The 26,205-nt window shown below is 40.1% G+C and overlaps 1 long non-coding RNA gene across 1 annotated transcript in view; it reads right to left on the bottom strand.

Annotated features, from left to right (window-relative positions):
- The window catches only part of LOC310660668, a 54,946-nt gene extending 28,961 nt beyond the window's left edge, over positions 1-25,985 (bottom strand). Inside the window, exons 1-2 of the long non-coding RNA XR_014503594.1 lie at positions 25,887-25,985; positions 16,353-16,499 (exon numbers count right to left, since the gene is read on the bottom strand). This is a non-coding gene — a long non-coding RNA (uncharacterized lncRNA). The remainder of the gene's footprint in view (positions 1-16,352; positions 16,500-25,886) is intronic.
- Between the last annotated feature and the right edge of the window lie 220 nt (positions 25,986-26,205).

Genomic DNA, 26,205 nt, shown 5'->3' with positions numbered 1-26,205 from the left:
AATGGAGGAAGCAAATCATCAAGCGCATTCCTTCATGCATAAAGATGTTCCATTGAATGGAATGGAAACAGTACTCCTGCATATCCTTTCTGTATGTACTGGAGTGCAGATGAGGCTCTGAAAGAGGTGTGTGGCTAACAATTTTAATTTATTTTATTAAATGTAATTTTTAGGGTCAAGGGGAGTGAAAAGGATAAAATTCTCACTTTAATTGGGCAGGGATTCTAAATCATTTCCCCTGGTTTTCTGTTTTGTATAACTGAACAAAGATTTTACTCAACATTTTACTATATTAAACACGTCCATGATGTTAGCAAGTATTGTGGTAATCAATTGAGGAAGGGGGGGGTGCTGTATAAGAGTAATTATGCTTTTACTCTCCCGTGAAAGCTCACAAAGCATCGTTCTGTACAAGATCATTAGCAGAAAGGATGGGAAATAAAATAGTCTTCCTGTTACATGATGCAGTTTATGAAAATATCCCTAGACAATTCATTAGTTTTAAGCTGACATGAAAATCAATTAATTTTAATAGGGAATAACAGATTATGTGTTTAATAATTCATCTAATTTCATGAGGCAAAGCAAATTAGACAATGCAGTGTAAATCTAATAACAGTTCTCACCACATAATTCGACTGTTTGTCAAGAGTAAAGCTTAGTAACTCATCAAGAATTAAGCACGTAGCCATGCAAAAAATTAATTGTGTGTAAACTGAGTGACAATCTTTTATAAACTCCAAAGACTGCAGGTACAGAGTAGCCATTTATTTTAAACTCTTTGAAATTTGTTGTTTTAAACACAAAAGATGTATTTTATTTTTTAAAAAAACAAATTAATAAACAGGGTGGGGAAACATTTCTTACATTTTCAGCTTATAAGTAAAGACTTCCTGCTAAGCAAACAGCTGTATGAAAATTAGGCTGAAATCCTACTAAAGCGCTACTAAATTCAACAGGATTCACTTCTGAGTAAATTTAGGATCATACTAATAGTCTATGTTCTATAAACAGGTGTGCAGGGAACCTTTAGTCCTCCAGATGCTGATGAACTACAACTCCCATCAGCCCCAGCAAGCACAGCCAATGGCCAGGGATGATGCAAGCCACATCTGGAGGGCCAAAACTTCTCCACACTTGTTCTATAGTCATGAAACAATAGTACCTGGATGTCAGGGACTGGCTGGACACTAAGGAGTGAATGGTGGCCAGATACTGATGAGAGGACACCATGCGAAGGGGGATTGGAGACTGACTTGGAATAAGGGATCAGTGAACTGGGGGAGCCTGTAACAGCCAGGAGACAAGAGTCAAAGGAAAGAGAAGCTGCAGATTGGGGAGTGAAGCACAGGTGCAGGAGGAGGGAGAGATAGCTCAGACTGGTGTGAAGTCAAGGGCTTTCTCACCTCCTTCTCTTGCTCCATTGTCCCAGGCAGTACAGTCTTTAGCATATGCGCCGCCGAGGTGCAAAGATCTGCCCAGCACCCCCAAATTAGCCCCCAAATTAACCTTTATTATGCTTATGTCAGACACCACGCTTACGTTGTATCTCTTGATTACGAAAGAAGGAAGGGAAAAGAAACAAACTTATTTATTTGCTCATTTATTTACAATACACTTATACTTAAGTATACAACACCACCACACTTAAACTAATTAGTATTGTTTAGGCACCTACTTAGGAGAAACATCAGTTGTGTCAAAGGTGCCACTGACCCCGCTGCCACATAGCAGCGCACCTCAATACAATACATAACATAATATTTTGATGTAAGAGTTAATTTTGCGTGCACAGGGCCATTGAGAATGACAAGCACTGTACCGTTGAGAATGACAAGCACCGCCGCTGGCGTGGCACGTCTTTGGTAAATGAGCACACAAAGTCGAAAGTCCTTTAGTGAAACAGTAGGTATACATTTTGGTAATACCTGGGTATATATGTATTTTGTTTTTATAGCTTGATCAAAATTATTTATTATTTCATAACAGGTAGATAGTTAAGAGCTTAGGCGGCTTCAGCGGTGGGCACCTGGCACCCCCCAGAATTTGGCGCCCGGGCACCCTGCACCCCTTGCACCCCCAGGTAAAGATGGCCCTGGTCCCAGGACCAGGCGAGGACTGAAGCAGAAGAAACAGAAACAGGTTACATGCAAATGTAGTCTTTGCCTGTTTGTGCACAGCTCAGGTGGGGGAGACACATAAGAAGAGTTGGGGGGGGAGCTCTCTGTTGCGGCAACTGTCTCATCAGGTGCACACCTAGAAGTACCTGAGAGACTTAGGACCGATGGACCTGCCTTTTTATAACTTGTAAGTGTGCTTTTGATAATAGTTAATTCCTCACTCTGGACATTCCTTGCCCGCCACCATGCAATTTGGAGCAGAGCAAAGTGCTGTTTACCATATTAAAATATTTTATTTGTAGGGGGAAGTTCAACTTACTGAATTACCATTTATTCTTGTTTTGGAGAATGCCTGAATGGACAGAAGCCAAAATCATAGTGGACTGGTCACTATCTACACACATCAGAAAAGAATAGATGAAGTGTTTGGTTACATGTATGTTATGCACCAATTCTGAAACCCGGACAAACCTGACTATATCTGGGAAAATGCAAGTGTCACTAAATAAAGATGAGAATGTTGCTGCCATGTCTGAAATATTAGATGGCTGGGCACTGCTCGTTGCCCCAGCCCCATACAGATAGTATGTCCAGCCGTGCACTGGAGTGTGGGCATTTCTAGATTCTCGTTTTTACGCATCAAGAATTGTACATATTTCTGAGTTTCTTACCCCCAAATATCCATGTATACATGCTTTTATTTTTTTGTTTAAATTTTATACTCCTAAATATAATAAAAATGTCTCTAAGCAGTCAACACAAAGACAATAAAAATACAACACTCAATAAAATGTCCTAAAAACTAGATTAAAACCAAAATGCAACGGTACGTAACAAATAAAACTGAGGACTGTACAAATAAAATAAAAATAAAGAGTTGGGAGTCCAAGAACGCTTGGGTCAACAGAGAAGTTTTAAGAGGCATTTAGCGGTCATTAACTGTCTCCACCTCACAAATTACCCAAGGGAATGTGTTTTGGAAGATGGGGCTAGCACTGAGAAGGCCCACTTCTGCGTTATCATCAAGTGACAATCCACTCACTGGTTGTGGAACTCCTCAGAAAATCTTAAAGGTTGGCCTAGTTATGTACCTGGGGAATGTAGTCTGCTAGATAAAATAAGAAGAAGAAGAAGAAGAAGAAGAAGAAGAAGAAGAAGAAGAAGAAGAAGAAGAAGAGCTTGTGGAAGGTGGGTTATTGCTTTATTTTTGTTTTATTATGTATTTTGTATTCTCACTTTTTTGTTGTTGTTGTGAACTGCCTTTGGATCTTTGGATGAAGGGCAGGTTACAGACAGATATTGGCAGGAGGGGGGCATTTGATAGAGAAGCTGAGGTTTCAGCCCAGTCCTGGCAGAAAATGATAATTCCCATTTGTCGGGGGGGGGGGGGATTGAAGTGGCTGTTGGGAAGAGTAGGAAGGCATTATAATTTCCCTTTTTGGGCCCCAGCTTTTCCACAGACATGGCAGCAACCCTCTCTCTGGTCACATCTAACTGGGGTAATAAGAATTAAAGCAGAAGGAGGGAAAGGGGGAAACAGGAGAAAGCAGGCTGCTTGGCACTTACATTTAATGTGTCCTGTTAATCAGGAAGCAATAAGGGATGCTTGTGTGGTTGCCTGGCAACTGTATACAAGGTCTCTCCGCCTCCCACAATTCCTCCACCCTTCCCTTTCCAGTTTAACTTTTGTGAGTCCAGCCAGCATGAACATTACCTCACTTTAATTAAAAATGTCAATTGGGGAGAGAAAGGAACAATACCCCTCCCCCAATCCTTCCATGCACAGTATCAGGGTCACCCCAAGTTATTTTGTTGCCTGAGGTAGAAAATGGTGATCCTCCCCAAGTTAAGTGACACAGTATCAAAAGTAAGTCAGGAAATCCCACAAGCATCTCTTCTTGGGAGTAAAATAACACACACAAAATAGAATAAGCAAGTATCAATTTGCTGCCATTTCATTACACTCTAAATCAGCTGCCTGAAGCAGTCACCTTATTTTGCCTCATGACAGAGCCCAGCCTGCTCAGTGTTGCCCTGAGAGCTAAGTATGCAGCCTTTCCTGGGCCATATTCTGCCTGTGAGCTGATAGCTGCTATAATATAGCCTATGAATTAAAGTATAGCAACTGGAAATGCAAAACAGAAAATTTAATTCTAATATATTCAGTTGCTTACACTCATTTGTGAAAAAACACAGGCAAAGAGAAAAACACTTGATGGAAGTAGATATTAGGTTCATTATTCTTTTTGATCAAACTTTTGTTTGGTACAGAATATTGTTAGTTGGTTGGTTGTTAAAGGATAAAAGGAGAATTCCATGGATGCCTAGATCCAGGTTTGGGGCAAGTACTCTTTGGCGAGAGAGATTTAAAATCACAAAGCATGCAGCAAAGTAGAGAGTGGAAATATAGACTGCAAGACCTTTAAAATATCCTCTTCTTAATCACTTCAAAAGCTACTCATTTCCCTTAGCATGTTGGATAAGTTAAAAATGGTTTACTTACAAACTCTTCAAAGGTCAGATTCATGTGCTTTTCCATACAGCAGCAAGAAAAGACAGGCACTACAACTTAGTTTCAAAAATGGCAAAGGTTTCTAAACTATTTGTATAGAAACACAAATATTGCTTGCTTAAGCCATGCGGTCTGGGCTTGGAGCAACCAGCCCAGACATCCTTATAGGTCAGTTCACATGGTGGAAAAGAGAGAGAATGAATATTTGGTAACCCTTCCTCCCCATATGAGAGGCTGTGACCTAGCTAAGCTTGACAGGACAGCTTACTCTATAGTCTTAACCTCTTCATGCACGAATTAGAGTTAAGCGTGTTGGTTATAAGAAGCTGATTTACCCCACGAATATCACTGTTGAGTGTGAAATATGAAAGAGGGGGCTGGAACCAAGGAGAGGGGCTTCTTAACATTTCTTCTCAGCAAATAATTTTGGAAATTGAGGTTTGTTAAGGGTGATGGAACATGTAGTTCTTGGAGGGGCGAACTACAGTTCCTAGGATTCTTTGGTGGAAGCCATGTGCTTTAAACGTACCATGTATTGTTGTTGTTTAGTCGTTCAGTCGTGTCCGACTCTTCGTGACCCCATGGACCAGAGCACACCAGGCACTTCTGTCTTCCACTGCCACCCGCAGTTTGGTCAGATTCATGTTTGTAGCTTCGAGAACACTGTCTAACCATCTCGTCCTCTGTCGTCCTCTTCTCCTTGTGCCCTCCATCTTTCCCAACATCAGGGTCTTTTCCAGTGAGTCTTCTCTTCTCATGAGGTGGCCAAAGTATTGGAGCCTCAGCTTCACGATCTGTCCTTCCAGTGAGCACTCAGGGCTGATTTCCTTAAGAATGGATACATTTGATCTTCTTGCAGTCCATGGGACTCTCAAGAGTCTCCTCCAGCACCATAATTCAAAAGCGTCAATTCTTCGGCGATCAGCCTTCTTTATGGTCCAGCTCTCACTTCCATACATCACTACTGGGAAAACCATAGCTTTTACTATACAGACCTTTGTTGGCAAGGTGATGTCTCTACTTTTTAAAATGCTATCTAGGTTTGCCATTGCTTTCCTCCCAAGAAGCAGGGGTCTCTTAATTTCGTGGCTGCTGTCACCATCTGCAGTAATCATGGAGCCCAAGAAAGTAAAATCTCTCACTGCCTCCATTTCCTCCCCTTCTATTTGCCAGGAGGTGATGGAACCAGTGGCCATGATCTTCGTTTTTTTGATGTTGAGCTTCAGACCATATTTTGTGCTCTCCTCTTTCACCCTCAATAAAAGGTTTTTTAATTCCTCCTCACTTTCTGCCATCAAGGTTGTGTCATCTGCATATCTGAGGTTGTTGATATTTCTTCCAGCAATCTTAATTCCGGCTAGGGATTCATCCAGCCCAGCCTTTCGCATGATGAATTCTGCATATAAGTTAAATAAGCAGGGAGACAAAATACAGCCTTGTCGTACTCCTTTCCCAATTTTGAACCAATCAGTTGTTCCATATCCAGTTCTAACTGTAGCTTCTTGTCCCACATAGAGATTTCTCAGGAGACAGATGAGGTGATCAGGCACTCCCATTTCTTTAAGAACTTGCCATAGTTTGCTGTGATCGACACAGTCAAAGGCTTTTGCATAGTCAATGAAGCAGAAGTAGATGTCTTTCTGGAACTCTCTAGCTTTCTCCATAATCCAGCGCATGTTTGCAATTTGGTCTCTGGTTCCCCTGCCTCTTCTAAATCCAGCTTGCACTTCTGGGAGTTCTTGGTCCACATACTGCTTGAGCCTTCCTTGAAGAATTTTAAGCATAACCTTGCTAGCGTGTGAAATGAGTGCAATTGTGCGGTAGTTGGAGCATTCTTTAGCACTGCCCTTCTTTGGGATTGGGATGTAGACTGACCTTCTCCAATCTTCTGGCCACTGCTGAGTTTTCCAAACTTGCTGGCATATTGAGTGTAGCACCTTAACAGCATCATCTTTTAAAATTTTAAATAGTTCAGCTACCATGTATACACATCCTAAACATCACAAACACACACACAGAGTGCTTTTACATCCATTGGGGGGAATATATGAATCCCCATACCATCTCCTGAGCTGAGGTAAAAGCAGTTGGTGTGTATTTTTGGCAGGAAAATAGCCCAAGGGGGAAAGGTTAATAAGCCCTTATCCCCATCCCCCACCGTTTCTCTCTTCAAATTGCAGCCTCAGTGGCTGCATTCCATTAAAAACAAACCTGTCCCTAAAAACAATAATGGCACTACATGCAGTGTGTCATTCTGCCATCAGTAAAATATCAAGTAATTCTTAGGTAACATAGCATGCGTTGCTTTTAATTCCACCATTTAAACAAATCTGTTATTACAGGCTTGAGAGAAATGAGAAGATGTACGTGGAGCTTTCTGTTCAATTAAATTTTAAAAGAATTATAGGTCAGTTTGAACAGAATTCTATTGATCCTCCTAGTTAATAAAGAGTTAAAAAAATAAGCTGAGGGTGTTGTTTTTTTAAGTAAGTGCTCTAAAGGTGCTGGAAAGTGAAAGCAGAGTCTTAAGTGGTCATGTGGCTACTGCCATTCATCTTGGTAGTGACTATCTGTCAGAAGTGGCAAGAGCCCCTTGTTAACAGCCCTGACCTGTACAGTAATGAAGGGAGAGTGCACCGCAAAGTGTCCATTATCATGCAGTTGGGAGCAGTAAATTGGTGCCGTTTGCCTCAATCTTGCAGCAAGTTGAGATGTAAGATAGTGGGGATCAGCAAGAGGCAATTTTTTCCTATGATCATTTATGTCAGATCACATCATAGCAGGAAGTTAGTCACATTTGTGATTTCAATTAAACAGGTCTCCATGCTAAATAACCACTTCTGGAGAAGTGTGTTCTGGTTATCTATGAATGAGCAAGCAAACTCACCTGTTAATATTTAGACAAGCAGCAACGATGGGAGAAATAGGAAGCGCTAAGATGACAATCACGTAGACAAGTGCCACATTCCTTGGCCATATTCTTAGTTATCTCAGACCCTCTAAGTGTCCCTATTTTCCAGGAGCAGTCTTGGATTTAGAGAAGCCATCCCAGTTTCTGATTTGATCCTGGAATGTCCCACTTTCCCTTAAAGGTAAAGGGACCCCTGACCATTAGGTCCAGTCGCGGACGAATCTGGGGTTGCGGCGCTCATCTTGCTTTACTGGCCGAGGGAGCCGGCGTACAGCTTCCGGGTCACGTGGCCAGCATGACTAAGCCGCTTCTGGCGAACCAGAGCAGTGCACGGAAACGCCGTTTACCTTCCCGCCGGAGTGCTACCTATTTATCTATTTGCACTTTGACGTGCTTTCAAACTACTAGGTTGGCAGGAGCAGGGACCGAGCAATGGGAGCTCACCCCGCTGCGGGGATTCGAACTGCCGACCTTCTGATCAGCAAGCCCTAGGCTCTGAATGCCCCTATTTTCATCAAATAAATGTTGGAGGGTATGGAGTTCTGTAACTCCCAAGCCAAGGAGATAAGTAACAATACAACCTTGAGCAGACATCTGAAGGCAGCCCTGTATAGGGAAGTGAGGGGTTTTTTTAATGTTTAATGTTGTATTATGTTTTTATATATGTTGGAAGCAGCCCAGAGTGGCTGGGGCTACCCAGTCAGTTGGGTGGGGCATTATTATGATTATGATTATGATTGAAATATTTTAATCAGATAAATGTTGGAGGTTATGTTATCTCTGTGTTTTACCCATCTTCTCCATGTTTTCCTAGAAAAACATGGCAGAGTGTCCATTGTATTACATAGGAACATAGGAAGTGGTCTTATACAGTCAGACTACTGTTCCATGTATCTCAGTGTTATTGACCTTGACTGGCAGTGGTACACCAGTGTTTCAGATACAATTTTCCCCCCTAAACCAACCAGGAGATGCTGGGAGATGCAAAGCAGATGTTCTACCACTGAGCTGCGCCCCTAGGTTTGCCAGTGACTGCAGCCTTAAAATACCTTTCTCTTTAAATGGGACAACTAAGGAATATCTATGGAGTGCTAAGTTTTGAGCAAAGGGGTATAATGATTTGAACTTAATAAAAAAAAGGGAATCAAACCTGCAACCTTGGCATTATCAGCACATTGCTTTAACCAACTGAACTATGTCCAAGTCAGACAGTCAGGCTAGGATACAATGGCTCCCAGTATCAAAGGACATTTAGGGGAATTTTATGTAAGAGACTTCCTAAATTGCTTGGATTTGCACACGTTCTGGGAAAGGGTTTCAAGTCTTGATAAGCAGGGAAAACCCTTAATATTTCCTCTGACAAGAAGAGCAATCCCAGGCCTTAAAATAGACCTTCCCTACCTATTGTGTTTATTGGGGGTCCCCTTAGTCTCAACAGTCTGTTGATGGTGTAAATTGAGTGTTTTAAACCAATGCAAAGTGGCCAGGAATTTAGGAGAGGTTAAAAATAATTGTTGGTGTTATACACATGGTTATTTTCTCTTGCATATTAGCCTGGCTGTTTTAAAAGCCCATCATTATTGGGGGGGGGGGGCAGGTTAGAACTTTGCAGCAGTACTCCCAAATAGAGTTTGTCACTACATAGGTAAATCTATCCATCCATCGCATGTCTGAATTTACATACACAAACTGACACGCACACCCCACCTGCATTGTTCATTTCTTACTCCTCAAACCATCCATATTTCACAGAATGAATATTAATTAAAGAAGGAGAGAAGCAAATCTATTTTGGCACTGCACCACCAGTGCATCATTATGTATACAAAAATTTGTTTTCAATGCATAATTTCCCCATTTGCCAGTGGAGGTGTCTTCTGAACAGTTCCACCCCACCTTTCCCCTCGTCTGCTAGTTTCTCTTTTACTTCTTAAATTTTGCACATTGACAGAGTCAAAAACCATTATGTTAATAGAACACAAGCAAAATTGGGATTCCAGTATACCTGCTAGCGAAGGTCTCAAAGGTCTGTTTTAGTAAGGAGCATATTTCTTCACAAAATAGGTTTCATTTGATAACTGACACTCTACCTATTATTTGGCTTTATAAAGCCTTTCCATCATATTAGCAATTATTGATGAGGTTAAGTACACATTTCTTGAGAATTAAAGCTAAAATATCACACACTATTAAATGCCCTCGATTTATGCTGCCAACAAAATTCTTATTAGACAAGGGTGGATACCATCTGTCAATCTCAGCGTAACTGTATAGCTCCACAGGTGAGATATTAAAGACATTGCTGAAGATGTGCCTCTCTCCTTTTTTTTTTGCACAAAGTCTCTTCAGATATAAACGAAACGGAATTGTTATTTGTGCTCACTTGGCTGATAAGTACAACTTTAATTGTGGGGGGTTCTTCAGTTTGCTTCGCCACATTCAGATCTGTTCCAGACTGAATTAAACAGGTGGCATACCACCTGTACATAATGATTAACTTTGCTTATGCAATAATTTATGCAAAAATGCTTATCGAACCCTGATAGCTCCACATCTGCTACTAAAGTAGGATCTACTCTGGTGTGATACTTTCTTTAAAAAAAAAAAACAACAGGATAGAATTGGGAGATGTTTATAGTGTTGCCAAGAGAAATGTTTAAAAACTAAAGAATCTGAAGTATCTGAAGAAGTGAGCATGCACACGAAAGCTCAAACTTATTTGGTCTCTAAGGTGCTACTGGAAGGATTTTTTTATTTTATTTTGTTTAAAAACAAAGTTCCTCTTCATGACAAGTTAATAGGACTTCCTATAAGGCACACATTTCACACCAAACTTCTCAGTGGTGTCACCCTGACTGTGGAAAGATCTTGCCGGAGAGGTTTGCCTGTGGGTGAGAACTCTGAGGTCTTTTCATCACGTGGAAATTTTTTTAAAAGGCATTTAAAATCTTTTATATTATTTTCTGTTACTCTTATATACTGCTCTTTCGCTTTTACAATTGTTTGTATTTCATTACAGTCGTACCTTGGAAGTCGAATGGAATCGGTTCCGGAAATCCTTTCGACTTCCAAAACCAAATTGTGGCTTCTGATTGGCTGCAGGAAGATCTTGCAGCCAATCGGAAGCCCCGTCGAATGTTCGGCTTCCAGAAATAGTTTGAAAACGAGAATAGTCACTTCCAGGTTTGCGACGTTCGGGAGCCAAAACGTTCAGGAACTAAGCTGTTTGACTTCCAAGGTATAACTGTGTTATAATTTGCAAACTGCCCTAGCAATATTGAAGGGCAACCCAATTCTTTAAAATACAATAATGGCAAACGATTAAGAGCAGAATTCATTAGTAAGCTCTACTGGCTGGGGCAATGCAGCCAGATGGGCAGGCTATAAATAACAAACTTATTATTTATTACTACTACTACTACTACTATTATTACTACTACTATTCATCCTCCTCTCTTGTTCTTGTATATCATGGGTAGGCAAACTAAGGACCGCAGGCTGGATTAGGCCCAATTATCTTCTAGATCCAGCCCACGGACAGTCCAGGAATCGCCACATGGATTGCCAGCGTGCGCGTTCTTTCCCTCCCTCTCCCTCCCTCGGCGGCGCCGGCGCCTCCTCCCTCCCTCGTTCTGCCATTTTAAGCAGCCCCTCTCTGGAGCCCTTTTGTATGCCACTCATCGTCCATCCGCCACCACCGCCAACTGCTCTTGCACCTCTCAGGTGGGTGCCATTGCCATTATAAGAGAACAACAAGTTCATGGTGAGTTCCATCATCTTTTTTTCTAGGGGGAGGGAAAAGCCCCGCTTACGCTCCTAGATTCTTCAGAGCATGCTCAGAAGTTTCAATTTCCACTGGAGAGCATGAAAAATGCTCAGACCTTTTAGCAGAACAACTGGGATCCACATTTTCCAAGGCTTCCTGATGTAAATAGACAAGGAGACTTTCTAGAAAGTTCCAGGCCTTGAAAGTCACTTCTACCACATCTAAAGCCTTCAACTCCAGTCTTCTCGGCCATTGGTTCCCCAGGTTACTACAGGAAGGGGTATCACTGTAAGCTAGACCCAGTTTTCTGCAAGGTCTGAGCTCGGCTCAGTTCATAATGACTCATGGCTCTCTGCACCTAGGAAGCTCCTAAATAAAATCTTGCATTTTAGCACCATTATTTTTTGTATATTAGCTTGACTGAATTGTAAAGGAGTTTTTCAATGTGGAAGAGAATGAAAAATAAAACCCAAAAGCCTTTAAATAAAATAGCAAAAATAAAACAGTGATCTAGGGGGGGAAACTTGCTTAAAATTCTTGTTGGAGTTGGATATTTCCATTCTTCAAGTGCAAATGGTCATAGATGCACAAAAGTATGTTAGGTACAATGCAGTGAATCTGAAGCAAGTATGTATGTAGCTGATACCTTACTTGATATTTTTAAATTATATGTAAAGTGAAGGATGGAAAGAAAAATTAATTCACATTTGACTAACCCCTAACACAAATGTAAAAATGCAAAATACCAGATAGTTTGCATGCAGACCTATTATTGAATACTAACATTTCAGATGAAACATAAAGCATTTTCTTTTAATATGGCAAGAGTTAAAATGCTTTCTACTAGATGGCTAAAAACATGCCACCTACAATTCACGATGGGTTTTTTTAATGTCTTTGGGTAAAACTGATAGCTGGAGGTCAAATTACAGACAGCACTGGGAATCTACCTCATACAGAGGTACAGAGTGTTTTTGTGCTGCAGTCCATAAGGAATCCTCCTGGTTAACCGTGGAGCCATAAGTAATTGTCTTAATTTGTGAACTACACATTAAGCATATCGTCAGCTGTTGTAAATGCGTAACCAACAACAAACCATTATGTATCTTTCATCTAATTATACATGCTTATTATCCACCTGCACAAGTGTACCCAGCTAGTATCTGTAACAGTTGTGGTTTGTTCCATCAAAACAGCTTTAGGATTGTAAAGTTGCTTTAGGGTTCATAGTCTGCCCAACTTGTGGAATAATTTTGGTTCCGTGCAGCACACAAAATAGTCGCAGCTATTCATTTTCGTATTATATTAGCTTGCATGCATATTTTGCTGCAACGTCCCTTTTCTCTAATCATGAATTGGCCACAGATGTAACTACTGAAATGCGAAGTACAGTTGAAGGAGGGTTAAGAACAGGGGTCAGCAACCTTTTTCAGCCGTGGGCCGGTCCACCATCTCTCAGACCATGTGGTGGGCTGGACTATACTTTGGAGAGAGGGAAAAGAACGAATTCCTGTGTCCTACAAATAACCCAGAGATGCATTTTAAATAAAAGCACACATTCTACTCATGTAAAAACACCAGGCAGGCCCCACAAATAACCCATAGATGCATTTTAAATAAAAGGACACATTCTACTCATGTAAAAACACGCTGATTCCCAGACCGTCCACGGGCGGGATTTAGAAGGCGATTGGGCCAGATCCAACCCACGGGCCTTAGGTTGCCTACCCCTGGTTAAAAGCAACATTAAATTTGAGAGTGGGTGGGCTTCAGCCCAAAAGAAATGCAATTCATACACAGTGCACCAGCAAGAAAGACATATTCATCCCATAATGCTACTTGCCACTGCAAATATCCTTCGGGATAGTGAGTGACAACAGGCCATAACTGTAGATGGTTCCACAGTGAATGCCTTTTTGCTATGCCCTTCATCTCTTCCCACACTTACACATTATCCCCCCCATTTCTGAGCTATGTAGAAACCATTCAGTCACACACACTGCTATGTTCCAAAGCAACACACAAGTCTCTCCAGCAGTGCCATAAAGTGCAAGTTATGCTTGTGGCACCAGAGCCACATGGAAAATCGCTATCTATCTTGATTGAATGATTCTTAGATGAACACACACATAAATGACACTGTTTTTCTATTAAGGTGTTGGGCAGGCAGGTGGGGCAAGGAGATCTTTCATTACTTACCTAATGGATCTCCTGCATAGCCCAAAGTCCAGTTAATATTGAAATTCTCACAGTTTAGCCAATGAAAACTATAGCTGTAATAACTAACCTTAAAGTCTGCACTAAGAAAACATGTCGAGATATACCAGCTGCTGCATCAGTTCAGTTTCAGAAAATGATGCTATATCAGAATCACAGTGTTTTCCTCTGAGAGGTACTGTCCACAATATTATGATTTAAATGGCATTGTACCTAACAGAACAGCTTCAATGTTAGGCAATTAATTCATTGTACTTAGTTGGAGCAAAAAATTAACTGAATGAGTGGCTTTTTCTTAAATCATATATTGCATGTATTCAAATGCAGTTTACAGCATTTTTAATTACAAGTATATACTGTTTAAATACCATATACCAACTTGCACAAAACATGCGTTAAAACTTTATGACCACAGGACTGTATTTCACTCAAAACCTGTTAAGCTTTTCACATTCTCTCTTTTCCTGGGGGAAAAGGTGAGGTTACGCTATGGAAGACAACACATGTTATGATGAACATAATCCTATTATCATAATGGAAATAATACTATTACAAAGGAATAAACAACAAATGGTGCATGAAGCCCTTGGAAAATTCAAATTCATTTGGGACTCCCTAAGGGAATAACACCAGTCTCAGAGCTGAATTTGATAGTTTCTTAGGAAGTCAAAAGCATATTGAAATAAGCAGCACGTTCTACAGAAATATCTGCAAATTAGGTCACTACAGAATAACCTCGGTGTTACAGCTGACAGAAAAAATGTACAAATGATTATTTTGATGGGGAATATGGAATTACGGGGTGCTGTTCCTACACAAAAATTAAATGAGATGCTCTCTGTTGGTCGTAAAGATATTATAAAATGTTTTAAATCTTTTTAAACATAAAAAAATCATCACATCAAATAAAACATACAAATAGATATGACTATTCTATTATAGTAAGTAATCTAAAGCAGGTAAATGCTCTTGGTCCAGTGATTACTAAACTTATACTGTGTTTTGTTTAGTTTTTAGTCAACATAGGCTTCATATGTCTTGTAAATGCACATCTTGGGAAATTTCTTAGGAAATTTCCAAACAGGAACAGGAAACCAAGAAAGAATACATGATAAGAATGGTTACAGAAAACCGTTTACCTTTCTAGTACAGTATTCTAGCATGCTCTGTAAATTATTCTTTCTTCCTTAGTCATTTTTTCCTTTCATCTAATATCGCCTTCAGCCCCACTGTTAACAACCATGCCCAGTGGGATTTTTGAATGTTTTTCTTTGAGCAGCACATCCCTATGCCTTAACACAATCTATTTCTGAAATCCCCTTCTCCACTTTTCAAAAGCAGCTTGGCACAGGGCACTGCTGGTTGAGAAAATAATGCTCAAAGCTCCATTAGGCACATAATATATGCTTTATGGTCCCATCCTAAGTATATATGTAGCATTTTCCTTACATTTTCGGTTTTTCATCTATGTATCTCAGCAATCTTTATGATATCTGCATAAGGTAGCCCTGTATTGCCACTGGGGTGAGAAACTACAAAAGAGGAGCTTTCCAAAGAACAACCTATAGTTCATGACTGGCTTGAAATTTTAACTTGGGGTTTTCAGTTCAGAGTTTTGTGTACAACCACTATTCTGTACTAGCTTCACAATCACAGGTGTCTCATTCGGATGTAACTGAGGCTGAGCCTTGAAGGAAACTCAGGCTCGTTCCTTCCTTCCCACGCACACTTAGGATAATTAGTTACTTTCTAGTTTTCAGTAAACCCTGGTTTGCAATCCTGGTTTGTAGGGGAAGCACAAGCCATGGTTTGCTGGTTTAGAAGTAATGGTAACCTGTGGTCTGCCGAAAAACAGGAAATTACTATTATTCTGGGGATATGAGGAACACCCTCCCATCAGATGTCAAGGAAATAAACAACTATCTGACTTTTAGAATACATCTGAAGGCAGCCATGTTTAGGGAAGTTTTTAATGTTTGATGTTTTATCGTGTTTTTAATATCCTGTTGGGAGCCGCCCAGAGTGGCAGGAGATAGATAATGAGATAGATAGAGATAGAGATAGAGATAGAGATAGAGATAGAGATAGAGATAGAGATAGAGATAGAGATGAGATAGATAGATATATTATGATTATGATTATGATTAGAGCTGGGGAAGAAAGAGATAGAGCACAGAAGTCCAAGGCTCCTTCCATGATTATTCATGTAGAGGCAATACAATTTGGTATTATATGTGAAATGTCACACAATGTATTTTCACCTATTGCTGCTGTAATCACTGATGTGGGTGAGCATATTTCAAAAAGCCATTGAATAAGAGGCTGCAAAATTAAGCCAACCTGGAGTTCAGTTCTAAGTGAAAGCATAAGAATCCATGCTTACAAAGGTGTATATCAGAATTAGTCCCCAAACCTAAACATATTACATGGAAAGAGGTTCCAACGATTTAAATTCGCCTTAATACCCGATAGTATATTAAAACTGGGTGTCAGTCAAAGGAAATGTTACCATTCCAGCAAACTATTTTGTGGATTGAGATGTTATGCCTTTCTATAAACAGCTGAACACCTCCGACTGCAGGTTAGGATTTTTAAACGGTTCAGTTGCTGCAGCTGGATCAACTCTGATGCACTTAGAAAATATTCCGTTCCCCTTCACAGGAAAAATGAAAGAAGAAACCATATAGAAAGAACGTGTTGCCTGTTTTCTGCCCCCAGGCTAAGTCTATGCCTTCAGTTCGACTCTTGTGTTATTTAATTGGACTTTATAACTATTCTGTTACTTTCCAAGCTATAGAAGTGAAGATCAAGTAAAGTGTTACTTACCATTCTCCATCGGTTCTACTTGCTTCCATAGTACAAGGGCTCCAGGATGCTATTTCTCTGCATATGTAGAATACCTTTGGTGACATACCTTTTGCTTACGGGTCACGGTCTTTTAAGATTAAATTCTCTCAAAGCAGAATGTGTCACCTGCAGGGGGGAAAACAACTAAGTGGGGATTGTTGTTTGCTTATTTGTTGGTGTGCATTTTATGCAGAGAGCAGGTAATATTACCTTTTCACTTGCTAGCAAATCTGGACTACCTTTTCAAAAAACAAAAAACCTTTCATTACAATCTTCAATAGATGACTCATTTTGTTTGTTTTTAAACAAAACAAGCACAGCCACAGCTACTTTTACTTAGCATCCTCATTTCCAAACGATATTGATCCTTTTCCCCCCTGTTTTGTGGTTATGTTCTTGTGGCTGGAATAGATGCCAATATGCATCATAGCTGATGCTGCTTTTATGCAAAACTCAGCGTTTGCACTTCCAATTTCCTGTAGGATCTCCAAGGTCAGAGAATAGCAGGGTTGTCTTTAAAATATCTGTTGCAACAAGTGGCGTTAGATTGCAACACAGTGCCCCAGGCTATGCACATCTGAAACGGGGAAAACAGACTTTACACTTGGCCTTCCCGATGTCTTGAACTGTGAGCACAAATTCACATGATTGTTGGTAAAGGGTGACAGGCAAGTTGGAAATTTTAATACCTTACCCCAGCTCATATTGTAATACAGGTTTAGGATTTCTAGTACTCTATGAATATTCTAAAACACATCAAGGATTTTACGCTCTTTACGTATTTCTCAAATCTCCTTCTTATGGAACTGTTGATAGGTAAAGGTGTAAAGACCCCTGGATGGATAAGTCCTGTCAAATTCGACTATGGGGTGCGGCGCTCATCTCACTTTTCAGGCCAAAGGAGCCGGCGTTTGTCCACAGACAGCTTTCCAGGTCATGTGGCCAGCATGACTAAAACGCTTCTGGCGCAACGGGACACCATGATTAGTGCCGGAGTGCATGGAAATGCCATTTACCTTCCCGCTGCAGCGGTACCTATTTATCTACTTGCACTGGTGTGCTTTCGACACACCACTTAAGGGACATGGGTGGCGCTGTGGTCTAAACTACTGCAGCTCTTGGGCTTGCTGGTTGTAAGGTCAGAGGTTCGAATCCATGTGATGGTGGTGAGCTCCCATTGCTCTGTACCCAGCTCTTGCCAACCTGTTGATATTCTGACCATGGCTAGAAGAGAAGTTTGAATTAGTGAATCCATCACCAATTAAGATAATTTGGCAAGTTACTTGCTGTCAGCTTAACCTACTTTACTAGTCTGTGTGACGTTTAAATCCTGCTGGAATCTGGTTGGAGGAAAGGACAGCAAGCACATGCTTCCTATCTGGAGTGGGAACGCTTGCAACACTTCAGGTGTCACTGGACCACATTGCCAATCAGCTCTGATCGTTGGCCGTGCTGGTTGGGGCTGTTGAAGTCCAACAATATTTGGCAGGCCACAGGTTCCTGACACCTAATTTAAATTGTGTTTGACTTTACACCACCCGTCATCTTGACATCTTTCCGCAGGGCCTGTAAGACGGAGCTGTTCCGCCAGGCCTTTGGTCAGGGCCCAGTCTGACCCCTCTCCTCCTACAAGACCCTATATATAAGGACTCTCTAACTCCTCTCACCGGCTCATATAAATAGCTGAGCCTGGTGAGTACCTAAGGTTCCCAACCCCTATAGTCATAATTTGCCGGTTGCCTTCTGAACTTATTTGATTTGAATCCGATTTTAAGCTGTATTTCAGTCGATTGCTGGATTTTATGTTTTAATGTATTTATATTTTGATGTTAGCCAGCCTGAGCCTGGTTATGGCTGGGGAGGGCGGGATATAAATAAAATTATTATTATTATTAGTATCATTATTATTATCATACGAGCCAACTCCTAGGAGGCCAAGGTCCCTTCAGCCCTGCTAATAAAATATTTAAGGGGGCTGCCCCCACAAAGTTTATGGGTACTGCCATTCAGATGGTGTGCCTGTGCTGCATCTTGTGATTGATTATGTAGGTTTGAGCTTACCTGGCTCCTCCCAATATTTTATTCAAGTTGGCACCCCTGCCATCCATATAAGGAAGGCTATTATTAACCACGTTTTAGCAATGGATAGTTGTACAATACAGGCAGATAAGCTATTTTGGTTCGAGATTCAAGGCAGGTAAATGTATACTTTTCACTGCTGGTGCTCTATTATTTGTTTTACAGTTTATTTTAGTTTTTTTTAAAAAAAAACTTAGTATGGATCTACATGGAGTGCTACAGCTTTAAGCAGCTGCTCTTTGATATGTCCTGTGATATTGCCTGCAATTAGCAAACCATTAAGCAGGTTTTAAAATATTCTTTAGAGTTTTGTCCCAGTCTGATCCCTTTCTCTCCAAGGCTACATCAAACACTAAGGCTTTGGGCCACCATATTGTGTCTCACTTGTAATAAACAGCATTTCTGGTTATCAAACACCTTGGATTCACGGCTCTGTGGCCTTCAGTCACCCACAAAAGGTATTTATTGCCTCATATACGCCTCCACTATGAACACTAGCTTCTAATTAATACCACTTAAATCTACAAGTATTGCCACAAAGAGACACTTAGGAGCATGCTTGATGCTCAGTATTACTCACAACTGGAAACATGCTTGAAAACCTTCCAGCTGTCTGACACAGAAATTTGAGAGGACACTCAGTAAAGGACCAATTTTACTGAATCATCAGCTAATGTGCTGTATTATATACAGGCAGCACTGGACAGACGGTAGCCTATCTACTAGCATAATAGTGCCGGGGGCTGCAGTGGAAAATGATTCCCACCCCACCCCAAAGTCATTTGTGTTCCAGAAGGGCTTAATCCCTGAACACAAATACATAGTTTGTAGGTGTGTGTAGAGACACATGTTCCAAGCAAGCAGGATAACAAGTGCATACATTGATTAGTATGATAAGAGGATAGTGTATTTTTCAAAAAAAAAAACATTTTTTTACAATGTCAGAATTAGGCCTTTTCTGGAAAAATAGTACATGATGTAACAAGTGTGTATTTATTGCTTAGGTTCCAGACATCTTCCTTTAATTAAAGGCTTCTGTTTGGGGGCAGGGAGGGAGCAGGGTCTACAATTAAAACTGCAAAAAGCATTGTTGAACACCCTGCATGTTGGCTGATATTGATGTCAAGTGATTGGCAAGTGGATGGGAGAACCGGTCAAAGTTGGCCTGCCGGGGTGGCGGAGATAAAAGGTATGGCCTTGGAGCAAAAAGGTTTCCCACCCCAAAGATAGAAGCTAACAAGGAAGGCCTTCTGCTTGAGACTCTGGAAAGCAACGGCCAATCAGATTAGAGAATACTGGTGAACAAATAGTCTGATCTGGTATAGGGCAGCTTCTGAGCAAATAAGTAAAAATTCAATTAGCTTCATAAATTAGTTGAATTTAAGATCCACAGTTACTTTAAATGAGGAAATATATCCAACTCCCTACAATTTAGCTTGTTCTCCCCACCCGCACCCCATATTTTGCTTTCCAAAAATTCATACTTCTAACAAAATACCATTCCTATGTAATAATAAAGTTTAAGATATGCTATCGTGTCTCAGGATACTAAGAGTTAATCTGGTGTAATTTTCTTAATAAAACTCAGAGCTATATATTATTTTTGTAATCTATGTCACACGGTTTGACACCATGTAATTTTTGAGGTATTTTATAATTTGCAAGGCAAACAACAACAATGCCTACTGTCTTCTTAAAACTCTTTTGCTGCCAAAGAAACAGCCATTTGCTTTGTCACGATTACCACAGTAAATCTTAGAGTGAATGTATTTAATGATGGCTACAAAGCTTCCCTTTATTTTGCCATGGAAAGGAAAGCCTCAGAACCACACTGACCAATTCTGCTCTCTATCTCAAGGAAATGAAAGATCACTCACTGGAGCCTACTTACCCAAATTTACCTGCTTAGAGAAATAAGGGCTAATAAAAGACCAGGAGTTTGAAGCAAACTTCTCTTGTGCACTAGCAGATTAAACTGACTTTGGACCATTCTTTGAAGTAATTATGGACTGAAGTATGTTGGCATATACATACAGGACTCATTTTAGCCTTTAAATTGAGCATACCAAGGAGAGTGGATGCACTGAGACCTTGTGTACAACCCACTAAGAACTGTTCCACCGCACGTGCACCCCTTAAAAACATATGGAATTTGAACAAGAGCACATGTGCACATCTTGCTATAATTCTTTTTTTTAAAATAAGTTTTTATTAATTTTCCAATATATTTATACATTTTTAACCAAATTATAACAAAACATCTCTTTTGGACTTCCTTCAGCTTCTCTGGCAATCATCCATGTTTATCTCTTAATTACACATTCCCTTTACACATATTGCCATTTGTCTTCCCTCTCCATTCTATTTCTTTTTGACAATATCTCTCAGTTTTTACAGCACCTCTCGAAACCCCACTAGCGTTGTTTGTGTATCGCATACATTTTTCAGATACTCTACAAACTTTCCCCAGTCTTCGATGAACCTTTGGTCTCGGACATATCTGATTTTCCCAGTTAATTTGTCCAGTTCCGCATAGTCTGTCAATTTCAATCTCCATTCTTCTATTGTCGGTAATTCCTCTTGTTTCCATTTTTGAGCCAATAAAATCCTTGGCGCTGTAACTGCATAATGAAAGAGTTTACAGTCTTTTCTTCTTATTTCTTTTCCTGTCATTCCTAAAAGAAAGGCTTCTGGTTTCTTCACAAAAGTAAATTTTAACATCTTTTTCAATTCATTATAAATCGCATCCCAGAAACCTTTGACCTTCTTACATTCCCACCACATATGGTAAAATGTTCCTTCTTTTTCTTTACATTTCCAACACTTATTACATGTCTTATACATTTTTGCTAATTTTACCGGCGTGATATACCATCTGTAAAACATTTTCATAACATTTTCCTTCAACGCAGTACATGCAGTAAATTTCAAATTTTCTCTCCACAATTTTTCCCAATCATCAAATTGTATATTACAACCAAAGTCTTTGGCGCATTGTATCATTACCGATTTAACCTCTTCATCTTTCAAGTTCCATTCCAACAATATTTTATACATTTTTGACAGAATTTTACATTCATTATTTATTATATCTACTTGAAACTTTGAATCTTTTTCTCCATATCCACATTCTTTTATATCTTTTTTAAACATTTCATTAACCTGTAAATAATGCAACCAATCATATACATGTTCTTTGATTTGTTCGTATGGTTTTAACTTCCATTTTCCCTCCTCTTTAATCACCATTTCGCCATATGTTATCCAATTGCCTCTCATATTAATTTTCTTTACACTCATAACTTCTAACGGAGATAGCCAGTGTGGAACTTTGGGTTCCAGTAAATTTTTGTACCTGTCCCATACCTCTATCAACGAATTCCTGAAGATGTGGTTCCCAAAACCTTTGTGAATTTTCTTCTTATCACACCATAGGTAAGCATGCCATCCAAATCTGTTATCAAAACCTTCAAGATCTAATAATTCCTTATTATCTAATTTTATCCATTCTTTTAGCCAGCAAAGACATGCTGCTTCATAATATAGTTTCATATCTGGCAAGGCGAAGCCTCCTCTTTCTTTCACATCTGTTAACATCTTGCTATAATTCAATGGGCCTTCACAGTTACTGTAATGCCTCTGGTTTGTGACCCTCAACCCTCTTCCCCCATGGACAAACGAAGAATTGTTTCTTTCCCAAACCTGCTCAAATGCCCAATTCTGATGCGGTGACTTGCTTATTCCCCCAACACCCATGACAAATACCTCAAAAGTTAAGTCACCTGGTTGCAGGTTACGCTTTCAAACTCCATTATGCTCCAAATCACATATCAGAGCTAACAATTCATTTCATTCATCACGTTTGAGTTTTCACCGTGCAGATATAGGAAATCAATTAAACCTATCCTTCCCTTTGAATATTCATCTCTTTTACATTTACAGCAACCAGTCTATCTTTGTGGGAACTCTTCAGAGAAGGTTTTTGTTTGCTGAGCCAGCCCTGGTGCAGAGGGATTTAGGGTTGTGGGTCTGGCTGACCACATTGTCCTTGTCCACGCTGATGCAATCACTCCCTTACACACATTCTGCAGAGAACAAAACCAATATATGTCTAGCACACAGAGAGAAGTCAATTTCTAGTTTATTTAATAACCTCACAAACATCACCGAAATCAGTCAGCAACCCATGGTCTGAGGGACACATGCCTCTCAGCCTAATTTCATGTGTATTTTGGCCTAATTTCATGCACATGGGGGTTGCCTGGAGGGAGAGGTGTAGTGATGCTGAAACCTAAGCTTAATATAAAGAATTAAAATCTCTAAAATGGGCAGCCCTTCTCTCCTGTTTTTCTTCAAGACCTGTGCATCTTGAGGTCTACTCACAACCAATCGGCTGCCTGAATTCTAGAACTGAAGCTGTGATTTCCCCTCGCCTTCAGCTGAAAACTGAAACCATGACTCCAGAGAGGATATAAAATGCATAGTACCATGCAACTCGTTTATTGTGCTCACCTGTTGATGAAAGCACTTTTAAAGGTTAAAGCAAATTGTTTTATATTGTTACACACACACACTCCTTACGGTAATTCTGCACCATATCATATATTCTAACATTGATTTGGCATTACCATAAAAGAATAATGTCCAATATATGAATTAGGTATCTCAATCTCATCATTATTACCACTATAAAATGTTAAAAGAGTGTATTTCATGAGCAGAGCACAATTTTTTCCTTTGTAGGGGAAATTAGGTAGTATATCAATTAATACTAAATTGCAGTATCACTCGGAATACTTACGACATTCAGATGAATACCAAATGAATTCATTATGATAAGTGCTAACACAATGAATACCAAATGAATTAATAGTAGTCAAACCATTACCAAGCATTGCAGTGATATTTGCCTGATTCAATATTAGGGATAGATTTGAACACATCGTTAAATAGTATGGGTCAGATTCTGCTTCTGCTGAAGGAAGCAGGATCACTTCAAGGGAACCAGGATTGTACTGTGCTGTGATTTAGAATAACATTGATGTAGGGACAAGGAAAATATACAATGGATGCCTTCATACCATAAAAAGTCCTTTACTCACTGAAGTGTGCTATGTGTCTTCTCTTTGTTAATATATGTGCTGCTTTGTGAGAGAATAACTTTACTTTTTGATAAGGAATGGTCTTCGTCAATGATTGACCTGGGGCATCACACTATCATGAGGGCAAATATTGAGGCCCCAGTTTGAAAGAAATGATGTGAATATAACAATTTCCATTCATTGTTTGTGCTTCAGACCATAGTAAAGATAAACTAGGCTGCACCCGTAATATTTATGTGTTCCGATGCAATGCATTTCAACAATTTATATCTATTAGAGATTTAGTAAGACATGAAGGCATAAGTGGATTTAATCAGACATGTAATTATTTTTACGCCTGCAATACAAAAATATGCATAAATGAATTTATGGTTATTTGGCAATCAGGAGGAATAGTGTTTATAAATGTTGAAACAGCTGCTGGCAAATCTATGTGCAAAAGCAAGGAAAACAGCTTTTAGCATCTACTAGGCAGGTGAGCAATAAAGGACTTAGTGAGGCTTGTTTAGTATCTTATGGATGTTTGGGTAAATTTGGGGCCATTTCACGCAAGTCTGCTAAATGTTAGTGGTTGTGTGCATATCTGTTTTGACAGTGCAAGCCTGTCCTCAGTTAGCTGACTGGACAATGATAGGATTGTCATTGTAAGGGGAGAAAACGAAGATGGGTGTGCTGGGGAAGTAAGGAAATAGCCAGGTTAGTTGGTTACCAAGCCTTCAGCAGGGCTAGATCGCATTTCACAGAATCATAGAATTGCAGTTGGAAGGGACCGCAAGGGTAATCTAGTCCAACCCCCTGCAATGTAGCTAAAGCAGGGGTCAGCAACCTTTTTCAGCCATGGGCCGGTCCACTGTCCCTCAGACCATGTGGTGGGCCAGAATATATTTTGGGGGGGAAATGAACGAATTCCTATGCCCCACAAATAACCCAGAGATGCATTTTAAATAAAAGGACACATTCTACTCATGTAAAAACATGCTGATTCCTGGACTGTCCGTGGGCCGATTGAGGAGGCGATTGGGCCTCATCCGGCCCACGGGCCTTAGGTTGCCTACCCCTGAGCTAAAGCATCCATCGCAGATGGTCATCCAACCTCTGCTTCCTTTGTCAGAAGAACACCAGCAAAATAGATGTTATAATTAATACACACCCATTGGAGTCAATAAAGAGTCCAGAATGAATGCTCCACCCACTCCAACCTTGTATGCATCCCAGTTAACTGTGTCTAATCCATGACTCAGCTCCAAGACGACATAAGCCTCAGCAAGGAAAGATAATTAGATTATCAAAGAGAGCAGCATGGGGCTACATCACTCTGTCACCATGTCTTCTGACCAAAGTTGGGGAACTTGCAGCGCATGGGCCAAATGAGGTTGGCCCCCCAGGCCTCTGCCTGGCCCATGGAACTCTCCCTAGGCAATGTCCATCACTGATCTGGGGGGGGGGGGGTAATGACAAGCGCATTCAAGCAGAAATGAGGCATGGCTCTGACCCTCTGCTTTCCCAGACTACTGTCTTGCTTTCAACTTCTTCCTTCCTGCTCACATAACTCAACTTTCAACTCTGATCTTTGTCTTTCTAACTACCAGCAAGTAGTTTGTTGTCTGGCACAGAACCACTTCCATTGTTTCATTAATGGCTCATAGGCTACCATCGCACCAGGAAGTTAACCTGGATATTCTGGGAATTTTGTTTTAGATTTTAACACTTGCTGGATCCAGCATGCTGCCTACTCCCCCCCCCCCAAAAAAAAAAAACCCACAACTCATAACAATATAATAAATGAACAAAATTAAATCAAGCAAGTTTACATCGTTGCTTAACAACCTGGGTCACAGATACAGAATTCGTTCAAAATCCAATGGAATAAGATGTAAAAAATGGTGAAGTAAAGAATTTTAATTAGCGGAAGCTACTGATATTCCAAATTTTTATTTAAATCTAATTAAAAGTGGCACTTCCTAATGCGCTGGTAATCTCAAAAGTGGCCAGATCTATGACGAACAAAAGAACATTATTTACTGTCACAGATTCATGAACAAATGCAATCAGTGACCCAGCCCATGGGTGAATGGGCAGCTCTGACTCCAGCCTGCTCCTCAGCAAAAACTAAAAAGATAATCAGGATCTGCTCAACTCTCGGGTTTGAGAAGTAAATAGTTGGAGCATAAATTAGGCACAATGTTGGTTAAGTTTATAGGTCTATAATTTGAAAGAAACATCCTATCCCACTTCTTAACAGATTGGAACTGCATTGCTCATATTCCAGCCAGTGGGGATAGCTCTCATTGAAATGATTACATTGAAAGACTTGCTAATAACTTTGACCTACCGCTCTTAAGTTGTATGTGTGTGTTTTCAAGCTTGCTAGGAATGCCATTTCTTCCGAGGGTTTTGAAAGATGCACTGTGAGTTCATCTACTTCCTTGCTGTAGAAGGCCAACAGAATAAGGAAGATAAACTGTCAATAATGCCCTGTGTTTCAGTGTCTTGAAATACTTTATTAAACACAAAAAAGATACTGTTCCTATGCATTATCATCAAACTAAACACTTGTTAAGTTTATGGTGTTTGCTGGCACCTTTCCTTAAAAAAAAAAAAAAAAGAGGGACGCAGGTGGCGCTGTGGGTTAAACCACAGAGCCTAGGACT

The sequence above is a fragment of the Podarcis tiliguerta genome (assembly GCF_965153285.1).
Source record: "Podarcis tiliguerta genome assembly, chromosome: 12".
Lineage (NCBI taxonomy): Eukaryota > Metazoa > Chordata > Lepidosauria > Squamata > Lacertidae > Podarcis > Podarcis tiliguerta.
This window is presented reverse-complemented; position numbering and strand designations above follow the sequence as displayed.